This window comes from Cibotium barometz, chromosome 24, assembly GCF_041138505.1.
Source record: "Cibotium barometz isolate CiBa-2024 chromosome 24, ASM4113850v1, whole genome shotgun sequence".
Classification (NCBI taxonomy): Eukaryota; Viridiplantae; Streptophyta; class Polypodiopsida; order Cyatheales; family Cibotiaceae; genus Cibotium; species Cibotium barometz.
The window spans coordinates 20,901,445-20,915,613 of NC_141069.1; the positions used below are offsets into that span (position 1 = coordinate 20,901,445).

Here is a 14,169-nt window from a genome sequence, read left to right on the forward strand (position 1 = left end):
CACTTTGAAGGCATCATAGATACTCCATTGGGCGGCTGTGAGGGTGCCCACCATGAGAATGCGCAAGGGCAAGCCTCGTGTGAAGAGGGTCAGCAACCCCATTTGTTGCACAGCTTGGCCAACTGTGGCACCCTGTGAATTGTTAAGGAGGGAGACAAGGTTATCAGCAGGATGGGAGATAACAGCACAAGCAATGCCAGCAATGTAACCACTGGCAAAGCTAACCCCAAGTTGGGTAAACACAGAGCATTGCTCCTTGGGTGTGGGGATAATGTGGGCATAAAATGCCTCCACTGTGTTCTCAAAAGTGGCAAATTTCATCATAGTGTAAGGCACTTGGCGAGCCCAAAGGGCACCAATACCCTTATAAAGCCCCCCTACGCCTTCCATTTGGATGAATTTTGGTAACCCATCTGCTAACCCCTTTGCAAATCCTGGTTTGGTTTGCACCCTCACCTTCACAGCTTCAAATGGGCATAGAGCTATGTCTGCAATCACCTCTGCAGAAGCTGAGCCTGCTAAGTATAGCGCTGTCTTGTGCTTCTTCCCTTGCTCTGGCCCTGCTAAATCCGTGTAATATTTCTTGAAGTATTCATAGAAGCCGTATTTGCAAGCTCCCTGGGCACTGTAGCCTAGTAGAGTTGGAGCCCAACCCCGGGTTAGGCCTGCTAAGCCTTGCTCCTTAACCATGGTTTGGAAGCCGCTCACTGTGCCCTTGTATTTGATGGGGTCTATTTGGATGTTGCATTTCAGCACGTCGAAGGGGGTCACCGCTGCGTGAGTTATCCCACATGCCAATATGCCTCCCACTGTGCAGCCTGCGTAGTATTCAGCAGAGAAAAGCTTAATTTTGCTTGGCGGCTCGCTTGGGGATGCCAGGAGGAAGCCAATGGTGGAGGGAAATGGTGAAGGAGGAGCTAATTTGGATGGATCAGGAGCTAATCTTGATGGGTTAGGAGCTAATGAAGCAAGGCTGTAGAGATGACTTGGCAAAGGCCTTGCTCTTGGCTCTGGAGGAGTACTCATGAGGATGTTGAAGAAATGGATCAAAGGAAGCTGTCGATAAGAGTGATTTGAGCTTGGGCAACAGGCAAGGATGAGCAAATTTGAGCTCTACTATATAAGGGCGCACTACCTACCCTTTTTTTTTTTTTTTTTGGCATCTATGAGACTTCGAGGGGGCAAATCTGAGTCAAACAAGAGTAGTTGTCCCTCATAAGATGATGTAATCCTTTACCTCACTCGGCTCACGCACTCCCTCACGAATCACAAGAGACTCGAGAATTTTGAACCTCTCCCCCTCACGAATCACAAGAGACTTGAGAATTTTGAACCTCTCCAAAAGGGACTTCTTTACCTTTGAAAAACGTGCCTTCTTTGAAACTCCGAGTCTTCCACCGAGACGACTTTTCAACGTCCCCTTTGAACCTCTCAACGTGCCTAGTCTTCCACCACGACGACTTTTCAACGTCCCCTTGAACCTCACACAAAAGGGCATTAATGGGTTGATTTTCTTGACACGGCAAGTTTTTTTTTTGGGGGGTATTTTAGTGCACTTTTTTACGGGCATTTTAAAATTTTGGAAGTATTTTACGACCGAAATGATAAAAAACGGGCGTGACGTCCACCAAAAAGCATCTATGCATGGAACATTTCGTAGGGAAAATCAAAGCTGAATAGATGCTAAAGCAAAGTCCTTGGCCCTCAATGCATTGATTTGAGAAGTTTTTGGAGGTAAACATTATAACAAACATACACACATGGTAAACATTATGAGGTTTCACTCAATGGTAGACTTAAAAGGAAAAGGCATATAATTTGACAAATTCACACTATTTATAGCATTATCATTAATGGCTAAATTCCCTTGCGAGTTCACACTAGTCGATAGTTGTGAAGCAGTGCACCGTGACATTTGAATGGATAGGTAATTCTTAAGCACTTGTTGTTGAAGCCCTCCAAAAAGTAATGGAAATCTTGGTTTGATTACACCTTCTAATAAGCCAAAATTGAGCTTTGTAACATTTGCCGCCTTTTTAATTGTTTTTAGGATCCATTTGCACTTGGTGGCCTTATACTTTGGTAGTGGTGCCAATGAAACTAATATTTAGCAATGAATCATATAGGTTCAAAGTGAAATTTGCACATCCTTGTCACTACATCCATGGACCCACATAAGTTCATCTGATGGCGATGAAGGCCAATAATTTTTCTATATGCATTGATCAGGAATCTTTGCAAGAGTAGCCATTAACCTTCTCATCTTGGCATGTAAACATTCTCTTTACTTTTTGTTATTGTTGTTGTTGCAAAAATGTCTTAAAACTAGATCAAGGACTTAATGGCATGATGGCATGGCATACCAATTGTGAAGTAGACCATTATGAGCCAACAATGGAACTCACTTTGTATCATGCAAATTTTAAGTTGAAGCAAGATCGATAAACCTAAGAGGGTCAACAAATCCTTAAAGGAAGCTCAAAAGCAATAATAAGAGGCTTAAGAAGCTATGGAAATATCAAGGAGTACAATAGTTGTTCCAAGAAGATCTACAAGGATTTCAAGGGGGCATAAAGGAGGCAAAGAATTTTCTTTCAGAGAGCCTTAAAGAGATCAAACGAGCTATAGGGTGGATTCCTTGTTAATAAGAGGTTAAAAGGGGTAGCAATGGGGACTCCAATAAGCTTTCAAAGGCTTTAAATGGAGCAAAAGTTATTCGGTAAAATGATAAGGTGGCATGTTGTGGGTGGTAAGGGCCTACGGCCATGATCGGTGGCAATAGTCACAGAGGCCTCTACAGAGTGTGTGGAGTGCTTGCTTGATGATAAGGGTGGTAAGGCCCTATTGCCATGGTTGATGGCAATAATCATGGAGGAGGGTTAATCAATAACCTTTACACAAATCACAAAGAAAAGCAAAGAGATATAGACTAAAATCTTTAGGGCCCATAGTCACATGGCCAAGAAGGAGAAAACTGCAAAGAAAGCCTAAGAAGTATCTTCTCCCTATGGAGACAGATCTTTGTTGGCTCCACTATGTTGAGGCCATGGATTCGTATATGAGACCTACTCCAAATAGTGGGAATTTAACCTAAACAAGATCACCTTGAGGCCAAGATAGTGGCCAATAAAGGTGAAGAGAAGCCCAATCGCTCCAAACAAAACAAGCTTTGCAAAGCTGTCAGACACAAGCTCAACAAAGTTAAGGTTGAGGAGGTAGAGAAGGAAGAAAAACTTAAAGAGCTCATTGAGCCTCAAGAGGACTCTACCTTTTGTGAGAGAGAACCACAAAAGCCAATTTCTTCTTGCCTCCATCTAGGCAAAGTGAGCTCCTCCTTCACCTACATAGCCATGGAGCATTCCAGTGTGACAGCAGAGTGAGGACATGCTGGATGAGCCATCATATCCACATGGAGGAGTTACATTTATGGCTTGAAGGCAAGATCCAATGACACTTGATTTGGCAAGGCTAAGACCTTGGCTTAAACATAATTGGCACTATGCCAAAATTAACGAGGACTAGTAGCCTAAGGTTTAGCTCCATTCTTTGGTCCATTTCAAGCTATCGAGATCATCAAATACTGTCTAATGTTGATTAGGAGGTCACACTCCAAAAAATATACAACTTTGGAGCTTTTAATGGCTTTAGTTTATTGTTTTTTATTTCATTTTGAAGCTTGTTTACATCAAGGCATTCTACTTTCATACATTAGAAGGAAAAACCTTGATCTCATTGGTCTTTTGCATGATTTTGAAGACTAGAAGGCTTTGATCTTACTGTATTAAGCTCAGGGAATAGTTTAAAAATTATGATTAGGAGGGGAATCCACCCTAAAACATAAGCTTTGAGCTTCGTTGGGTGTAGTGGGAAAGTTGATTTTTATTCATGCATTTCATAAATTTTAATGCATTGTTGGGATTAGGAGCTTAGAAGAATGTAAAACCAACAAAAAATAATAAAAACACTTAATTACTTTTATTAACACCTTAAGTAGGATTAATAACCCGAATCATCTCTCATCAAGTCCAAAAAGCTAAAAAAAACTCTAAGAAGTAAGCTAAACCATCTCTTGGTTTGGGAGACGTGACCCATAGTCCCATGTAAAACAGAGGTGAGTCTAGTTAGACATGAGTCATAAGCTTGGACACGTGAGCCGTGAGTCTAGACATGTGAGCTGTGAGTCTGGAGACATGATGAGTCTACAGACATGAACTTGAAGATGTGAGTCTAAGATAGGTATACTTAATATTATACCAATTAATTAAAATTATCATACCTAATCTAGCTAATTAACACTATCTCTTGAAGATTTGTAAGGACATACCTACTTATATCCTATACTCAATTAAAGGTAGATATTATACCAACCAATTAAAATTACCATACCTACTCCAGCTAATTAAAATTATCCCTTGAAGACTTGTAAAGACATACCTACTCATATCCTATGAAGAATTTCCTATCATATAATTTGTAACATCCTATAAAGAATTTCCTATCATATAATTTCCTACTCATATCCTATAAAGAATTTCATATCATATAATTTGTAAATAGCTATAAATTTTAAGGATAATTCTTGTCCTTTGTAATTATTCATAAAATTTGTAACAGCTACAAATTCCAAGAAATTTTTTTTCCCTTTATAATTATCCAAGGATGTACATAGTCATATCCTACAAAGAAATTTCTATCATACAATTTGTAGCAGTTCTAGAAATTCCAAGGAAAATTCTTATCCTTTGTAATTATTTGGCATTAAGTAAGTATAATTATTACCCAATAATTTCTCACCAAACCTGTCATAGTCTTGTTTCATAAAAATCGTACCTAGGTAGGTCTATTTCTTAAATCCAAGAGCCAATAGTTTCTCACCAACCTTGTCATGGTCTTGTTTCATAAAAAACCGTCACCAAGTAGGCATTTTCATAAACCCAAGAGCCTAGTTCAAACAAAAAAGATGTGAGCCTCTAGATGTGAGTTTACAAGTGTGAGCCTACATCCGTTAGCCTAAATCCATGAGTCTAGAGACATAAGCCTAAGAGACGTGAGCCTACCAATCTGATAAGAGTCTAGCTCACCAAGCTTGCATGCCACTGGCAAACAATCACAGAAGAGCCAATAGCTATTTGCATATCCAAGAGAATAGAGGAGTAGAAGAGGGCATTGGCTCACATTGTCAATATGGCCTTGATGGCTAAGATAATGAAAGTACAGATGAGCCAGCTAGCTTGGAGGAAGCATTAGTAGATTCGAACTAGCGTCTGATCTAGAGGGGAGCCATGTAGTAAGAGTATGACTCATTTTTGGGAAAACAAACTTGGATCTTGTGGATCGTCCTGCAAAATATTCCTTAACTAGACTCTATGAGACTTAGATTGGGCAAGAGATTGTGATAGTAAAAAATCTATATCTAGTAACGGTTTTTGATTGGGTTTAGATTACATCTTGGATCAGTAAGAAGCAACTTACACAAGCACTTTATTCTACAGAGGCTGAGTATAAAGGCAACATACTTTGCCTCATATGAAGTAGTTTGATTTAGAAGAATCTTAAGGAGACATGTGAGTTTCTGAAAAGGGAGCAACAGTGGTGTTGTATAACAATAGAGTTACAAGGTCAACACCATAACAATAATATATTTACCTATCACTCAAGATGTTTACACATAACATACATCATTTGAGGGGCTACACTATATTTTCATATCCAATATAACTTACAATATTTTAGGGGATATAATATATAACGATCATATAACGAGGATAAAGATCCAATCCACATATCCAATATATTTCACTTCAATATATATGCGTTCTAGCTCATAGTCTGATCAACATCTAATTCCTTTTTACTACGAGCCTTTCGAGCATTGGGGAAATTTGGAACATCCATGCATCCATATACTCAATACTTCAATGCCAACAAATATTACAAGAAAAAGGGGACTTAAATACATACATTAGATTCAAAACTTTTTTTTTTTGGCTGTAGAATTCAACACTTTTAACACGCCTAAAAAATGAGCTCAGAAGGCCTAAAAATGGTAAAATCGACTGTAAACACGCCTATGTTTCGACCATCTTTCTCTGGCTATTGATGTTCAAGAAAGGGGGTGCTGCTGCCAACCCTTGGACCATCAATGCCAATGCTGTGCACATAGATGGATGAACATCCATTAGTTTATAATCAAAGCTCCTTACTTGGAGCACCTGGGTGAGCGGACATCCATTAGTTTATAATCAGGGTTTTCAATATTTAATATTATTTTCTCTCTACTTCATCCTATAATTCAATGCTTTGTATTGTGTTGATCATGCTTCCACTATTTTGTTTTATTACAGGCACCTTATCATGTGTAGAGAATTCCATAGAGAAAATTGGAGGCATCATCTTTCCATAGTGGGTCATCTACTCTTAAAGATAATAAGGGTACCTTAACGTGCAAAGAGAAGGCCAGTGGGTTCCTTGAAATTCCGTAGAGAACCTTAGAGGCATCATCTTTGCACATGGTGGGTCATCTAGTCTTAAAGATAATTAGGGTATCTTAACGTGCAAAGAGAAGGTCCATGAGTTTGTTGAAATTTTTCTTTTTGGATGGTGAGACACCTCCTTAAACAGAGGGATACTAATAATATATAACATTTGTTTAAACACAGGAGGTTCACATGATGCAATGAGAGGATGTTGAAGAGTTAATTGAAGAAGAGACTTCTGGGGGGAGAAGCTATTTGTTTTTGTTTATAAAGTTAGGAAAGATAAAAGATTTATAGCCTTCAGAGAAATATTTCATCCCAAGATTAATCTTACCGAGCTAGGAACAAGTACTTTTACTTACTACTATGAAGACCTCTTTTTAAAATTTCAGAGGATTACACCATAAGGTCATTCATCTCATTAGTTAATGAATCTAAGGAATATGTGCATGGTTAGTGATGACTATCAATGAGAAGTCAAGAATCATAAAAAGATATATTTTCTTGCCTGAGGATATGTCAAGTGCACATAGACATATACTACACATGGAGGCAAAAGATGTAATTTTCTATTGCATGATGTTTTACTAATGTGCTACATATACTTGAAAAATGACAAAGATGACAATAGTGATAGTAATAAAGACACCACCATGCCACTCCAAACTAATTTATGTATTGGTGATGATGCAATAGAAGATAGGAGATAGAGAATTCTCTGGAGTACTCAAAGTGGAAGAAGATCTTAGTAAAGGATTTAACATTACAAAACTCAAAGCAAGCATAATAATTGAGGAGGAGAATATTAGTGGACATGAATTAGAAATATCAATGAACTTGCCATACCTACCATCAATAATATCAACGATAAGGACTTTGTCTTATTGTTAGATATATAAATGATATTCTCCTTAAGGAAAGATTGATGTCTTATTGCTATTGCGCAGATGACCAAAGATAAGGAAGATTGGGTGGGATACAAACTTCTCGTATTTAGACATCGATACGAAAAATTGTGTTAGTGCATCTAGGGCCTTTAGTGTCTTATTTAAGGAAGCAACATATTATGCTTATAATGGATTACCAACAAAAGAATAATTTATTTCTATTCAAGCGAGATTGGAACTAACAAACTTTGGGAGAGCAACCATACCAAAGTCTACTGAAGAATAATCATCTCATACATGCAAATATATGATTGACTTATTTGATGACTCATCTCTAGTCAATGATGAAAATCGACAGGTATTTTCCATTCTTATCCTTGCTATTAATTTTTCATGGTTAAGCAACCTCATTCTACCAAGTGAAAGATGGATTGCAGGCCCTTGGAAACCTTTGTTTTACATGAAGCGGCACTATGTCTCTTGCACAAAAGGTGTTCTACCATATGAAGAGGAAATTTTAGGCTTCCATATGCCTTCTTGTGGTGTAGAAGGTGTTTTCTTCACCCTCGACAAAGGAGGTGATGCAAAGAGAAAGGGTTAGGGACCCTTCGATGCCTTCCTATATTGCACCATATTGAAGATGATGTTGATGGGTTTCTAAGATGAGATGGTGTAAATCCAAGAGGTAGTCCAACATGTTGGCAAATCTATGAACTTCAATGGAGCCGTGTCTCTAGCATTGCTAGTCTTTTGAAAAAGGGTTCCATGAATAAACTGCTTAGGATAGAGTTGACGAACCTCCTTCCAAGAAAGAGGAGGCTTGTCTACGCACATCAAGTTACTTGTTTGATGGCCCAATTCTTGGAAGCTTCTTCCATTATTTGTTTAGCTTTGAATTGATTTACATTAGGATTAACTTCTTGTTTAGCCATAATTTTATAAAATAATTAATATTTAGTATTTGTTACTTTCATAAAATATCATATTTATGTTATTTAACTTTAAAAATAAAATATTGATTAAATCTATAGTCATTTACATATTAAAAATATTACTCCAAAAATTTAATATTAAGACGTTCAAAACAATATAAGAATTTGATTAAATAAAATATTAAATATCAAGACATAAGAGATGATTTTGAACAAGATCAAAATTTGAGTAAATAATATTTTAAACATTAAACATAAGAAACACTTAAAAAGAAGATCAAAATGATTTGTACACATGACTCATTCATCATCAAGATGTAAACAATACTTTGACGCATGCTTAATCAAAAAATCTAAATTACTAGAACACTATGGTTCTTGATCCATGGTTCTATTGGTGCATTTTTGAAGCATGTCTGTAAAATATATGTATTTCATATTCTCTCATACAAACAACCTTAACATAAACTTTATTCGGTAGCCAATATAGTACCACTCTTAAGCAATATGCCAGTGGATTTGTGTTGAAGCCTTGGGAGCAACGTGTTGCTTGCACTTTGCACCTAATTTTCAGGCTCTTCTAACCTTTGTTTGTTATAGTAATCTTTTGTTGTTGTTTGATCTGTGCTTATGCATCAATCAATAACACCGATGTAAACATCTTCAAACTTTTATGAGAAGTGAAACATCTTCGAACTTTTTTGAGAAGTGAAACATGATGTTTCTTGAATGAACATCACTGTGCACCACACCAACGTCATGCACATGATACATGGTGCAGCAAAAGTCATAAACCAACTAGAATATATTTTTTGCACTCTTGGTAGAATCTCAACATCATTGTGTAGTGCGATAAAATCCACTCGCATCCTTCGAGATCCATCCCATGTTGCAAGGAAGAACCAATGCTCTAAGTGAGATCCATTCCAATACTTAAAAATTAAAGTTGGCACCGAACCTCTACGCACAACGCCCAAAGGAGAAAAAAATCCAGGATGTGAGAAGTTCAGGATATGAGAAGTTCAAGAAGGTGTCTTCAAGTACTGCAGACAACTCTGGATCAGTCATATCTCTCGACGTAAAATTTGTGAGGAAAAGAGCTTTCCATGACAATGAGTTTTACTACGTTGCTATTTAGACATGAAACCAACCTTGTCTCTAGAGTCGGTTTTAGATCTTTGGCATGTAGAATCTTATCTGAATGTGTAACATTCATGTGATGGAGCACCATTGGACCTAGTAATGGTGCTTGTTGCACCTAAGATGCGAATCGGTAGCATGACTTGATGTAGCTTTGCTTGTCCTCATCTCAACTCTACTGCTAGTGCTTGTGAAGCTACCATAACCTCTCTTGTTGCTAGAGTTTTTGTTTGTAAGTTTAAAATAACTTCACAACTGATTTGAACTTCTCAGTAGTAGCAGTGAGGTATCCATAATAGATTGATGCATCTTCAATTGATCCAACTGTCTAATAATACGATTACACTTTTTGGAATGAGACGACTCTCCACAAGATTTGTCTTCTCAGCAAACTTGGGAAAGGCCTTGATCAACTCGGAGGTGGAAAAGAGAGAGGGGGACAATGGTGATCTTGAGAGATGAGGAAGATGGAAGGTGGTGATCTTGGGTGCCAAGGAGAGAAGAGGGAGGTGGGAGCACAGGGGAAAAAATGCAAATGGGATGGGGTGTGGCAAGAAGAGAAAAAAATGTTAATGGGATCGGGTGTGATGAGGAGAGAGAAAAATGTCAACGCGATGGGGTGTGCGCAAGTGATAAGGAGACAAAAAGAGGGCAAAATGTGAAGTTGGGAAAGAAAGGACAAGAGAAAGAAGATGTGCCTCTGGTTGCCAAGAGGATTTTCAGGCAGGAGGATGCTTCTTTTTCTTTTTTCTCTCTCTTTTTTAAAACATTCATCAGTTTCATCCTACCAAGAGACAGTATTTAGGCCTATGTTGCAGGTAAATCTTGAGTTTGTTGAAATATACAAGTGAATAGGGTGTGTGCGAGAACAAGCCCTTAGCAAGAGGCTGTAAAAGAGAATCTGTAAATGTGAGAGAAGCTGTGAAAAGGTGAGAAGTATCTACTGGGAGAGAATAAAGGGTAGCATGAGGAGATTTAGGAGGTGTGGAGATATTCTGGGAAGAGGTGGAGAGAATCAAGCAAAAGAGGTGGAGTGAATCAAGGAGAAATCAGTGGGATTGGATGCTTGGATGTAAACTCTATAAATTGAGGCATTGGCCTAATGACAATTTGCTGGTTTTTGATTACCCATGCCTACATTAAGCTATCAGTTAATTGCTCACTAAACACGTCTTAATTATCATCTAATCTCTTTGTTAATGATGTTGATTCTAGCATTTGATCCACCATAGCACATCACATTGCTGCAAATTTAACATGGTATCAGAGCCTAGCCTAGAATCCATCAATTTGTGAGCCCATTATCTTGCTAATCACCTGGCTAATTAGGATTAGTAAATAATTAAGATTTTTACCTCTTTTCAACAACTAGCTCTCTGCACCCCCTGCCAGTGGTGGAGGGGCTTGATCTCCTTCCAAGAGAAACATTAGGGAAAAAGCTTCTAAGCAAGCATAGCTACCTTGTCCACCTTTCAACCTATTCAACGAAAACGTCAAACTGCCTTCTACAGCTCCCAGAAATCGCGAATTTGCAGGCGCCGTTTTTTTGAGAGAAAAATGAAATGTCTTCTTCTCCAGATCAAATTTCTCTAATTCCTCTTGGCCCTAGGGGTTTTCAAGGGCGCTCTACAAGCTGGTGAAGATAGATTTTGATTTGATCAAGTCTACAGTAGTGAGATCCAAACATTAAATGCAAAAGTGACTTTGGTAAAATAGAGATTAAGCATTTAATTGTTGGGAAAAGCATAATGAGTGATAATGCAAGCTTAATGTGAGCAAGGAGTGATGAAAGAGCTATGGTGGTTCAAGATAAGCCATGGTGGTCACACGAGCAAAAGTGTAATTAACTAGCACTTAATCAAAGATTAAGAGAACATAATGACAGCATAATAAGGAGCTTCACATAGCATAGAAATTCGTGTATTTCTCATTAGGAGGGCCACCATTTTATAGCCAAAGTGTACATGGTTGAGTGACATCACTGCTTACATCTCATCAAGAGCATCCAAGGCCATCTCCCCCCACATGGCTCCCTAGAATATAGCCTCCAGAGAATCTTCTGAAACTCGCCTACTTCAAGTGGGGGTTGACCCTTTCATTCACGTGGATTCTCTTCATATTACATGGTCTTTTTACATTTCATTGTGTGCCTTAACCTTAGACCATGACATTGATCATATATTCCAACACCCTCCCTTGATCATGGCATGGTATATTGCCCTCCCTTGATCCAAACACTACATGAAAGAAAAAGCTTAACTCATAAGGAGTATAGCTCTACAGTACATAAAAGAAATTAGCATTGCTCATAGGGAGCATAGCTTCTACATTGCGAAAAGAAAATAGCATGACATGAAAACATTCCTACATGAAAACATTCCTCTCCCATACCCCATCCCATCATCATCATAGCATCATCATCATCATATCCATGGGCATCATCATCATTTGTTGGTCATGGAGACCCAACTCCCCATCAATCCCCCCTTGAGGGCTACATGGCCTACTGAGAGATATTGTGGGCATCATAATAACACATAACCTACATCATCGGTGGTTAGAGGTGTCCATACATAAACATTTGGGTAAGAGAGGGCATAAACATTGTTGGCTTTAGAAAGCCCATTCTGCATCTACCGCTTCATCAAAAGAGGTAGTAACATTGTTACATGCTTGAATTGCTTCTTCGGAATCATTCGTCGAAGTGCTTGCCATATTTGCCTGGTTGGTGTAACATTTGTCAGCGAGGTGACCTGGCTTTCCACATTTGGTGCATATTCGCTTTGGCTTGTCTTTGTGGTAGTAATTCTTGGCAAGATGTCCTGTCCTTCCACAATGTGTACATTGGAGTGGTTTGCCGGCTTGCTTTTGAACAAGGTATGCCTGGTTTGAGACAAGATCAATGGCTCTACCTTTCAACTTCTTCTCTTCTTCCAAGAGAACACTCTCTATTCCCTCCAAAGTGGGATCCTGCATGTACTTTAAGGTCGGCATGAGTGTATCATACTCGGATGGCATTGACTTTAGGAGGATGGCTATGGCATCACTCTCCTTGACTGGTTCATTGATGGCTTCGAGCTGGGCCATCAAGCTCTTCATGGTGTTGATGTGAGATGCAAGTGTCTCATCAATCTTGTACTCTAGACTATAAAAGTCTACTTTGAGACTGATTTTGCTGTGGAGGCCTTGAGCACCAAAGGATTTATCCAGTGAATTCCAAGCAATTTGTGAAGATGTTCCATTACCAATGTAATGTATATAACTATCTTCAACTCCAAGGGCAATGAGAGCTAATTCTTTCTCATCCTTGGTTTGCCAAGAGATTTCTCCTTCTCGTGTGGCAGGTTTAGGTATAGTACCATTGACTATGCCCCAAACTCCTTCTTTCATTAGTAAAAACCTCATTTTGACTTGCCAAGTGTGGAAGTCATGACCGTTGAATTTCTTGATGAAAGAGGATGATATGTAAGTTGACTCCATGATTGGAATTGAATAATGCAAAGTATTAAAAAGCTAGAATCCCCCTTCACTATATAGATGCATGATATTACTCAAGAATTTCCCAAACCCATAAGCTTTTGCATAGTAATAATAACTGGGCCTAGACTTGATTTTCATCCTAGGTTTTCTAGTTTTGCTTTTGGGTTTCAATGATTTCTTGATATAAGCTTCATTAGATGATTCAGCATCCGAAGGCATGATTGTAAAGAGGTATTCAACTCAATATGCATATTAGAATGTCATCTCAATAGATAATTACTATTAAGTATATGATGGAGATGATTAATTCAAAGAGAAAAAAACTGCCCCAAAAATAGAGTGAGCTTTGAGCAATTGAATGAAGCTCTTCCCAAATGAGAAACATAAAATTCTTTAAACCAAGTGAAAACCAAGGTGTTGGCTTTAAGCTCAGCACTCAAACATGTCAAGATGCTGCTTCAATCTCTGTAAATCTTCTCTGCAACATAGCATGTACTATCACTGATAAATTAGTTCAAACAGCAGCTACAGTGGACCATTGCTCATGAAAATCAACACGTGGGAGCTTCATAGCATCAATGTTATGCTCACAAGAGGAATTAGCAAACCATTCATCGTACGGCGCCAATTTGACGAATTTCGCTGTGCAGAAGCGTGCTGTTTCAGAGTTGATTGCGCCGCGTGTAGTTCGTGGGAGCTCAAATGGAGCTAGGCGTAGATGGAGCCGACTGTTAGCTTTCTTTTGAATAAAAAAGCTTGTGATTTGATGGACTATAGAGCTCGTATGAAGCAAAAGACCAGCTGGAGCTTTAATGGAAAGCTTGAAAAAATAAGAAATCTAATTAATGTGGTTAATTACTATGCCTAGGGATAATCATGGCTCTGATACCATGTTGGGAAAAGCATAATGAGTGATAATGCAAGCTTAATGTGAGCAAGGAGTGATGAAAGAGCTATGGTGGTTCAAGATAAGCCATGGTGGTCACACGAGCAAAAGTGTAATTAACTAGCACTTAATCAAAGATTAAGAGAACATAATGACAGCATAATAAGGAGCTTCACATAGCATAGAAATTCGTGTATTTCTCATTAGGAGGGCCACCATTTTATAGACAAAGTGTACATGGTTGAGTGACATCACTGCTTACATCTCATCAAGAGCATCCAAGGCCATCTCCCCCCACATGGCTCCCTAGAATATAGCCTCCAGAGAATCTTCTGAAACTCGCCTACTTCAAGTGGGGGTTGACCCTT

The 14,169-nt window shown here is 38.6% G+C and overlaps 1 pseudogene across 1 annotated transcript in view; it reads right to left on the reverse strand.

The window, feature by feature from the left end:
- LOC147625011 (mitochondrial phosphate carrier protein 3, mitochondrial pseudogene) overlaps window positions 1-1,109 on the reverse strand; it is a 1,665-nt pseudogene extending 556 nt beyond the window's left edge. Inside the window, exon 1 of the transcript XR_015268900.1 lies at window positions 1-1,109. This exon is cut by the window's left edge and continues 556 nt beyond it. The product of XR_015268900.1 is annotated as a mitochondrial phosphate carrier protein 3, mitochondrial pseudogene (transcript).
- Between the last annotated feature and the right edge of the window lie 13,060 nt (window positions 1,110-14,169).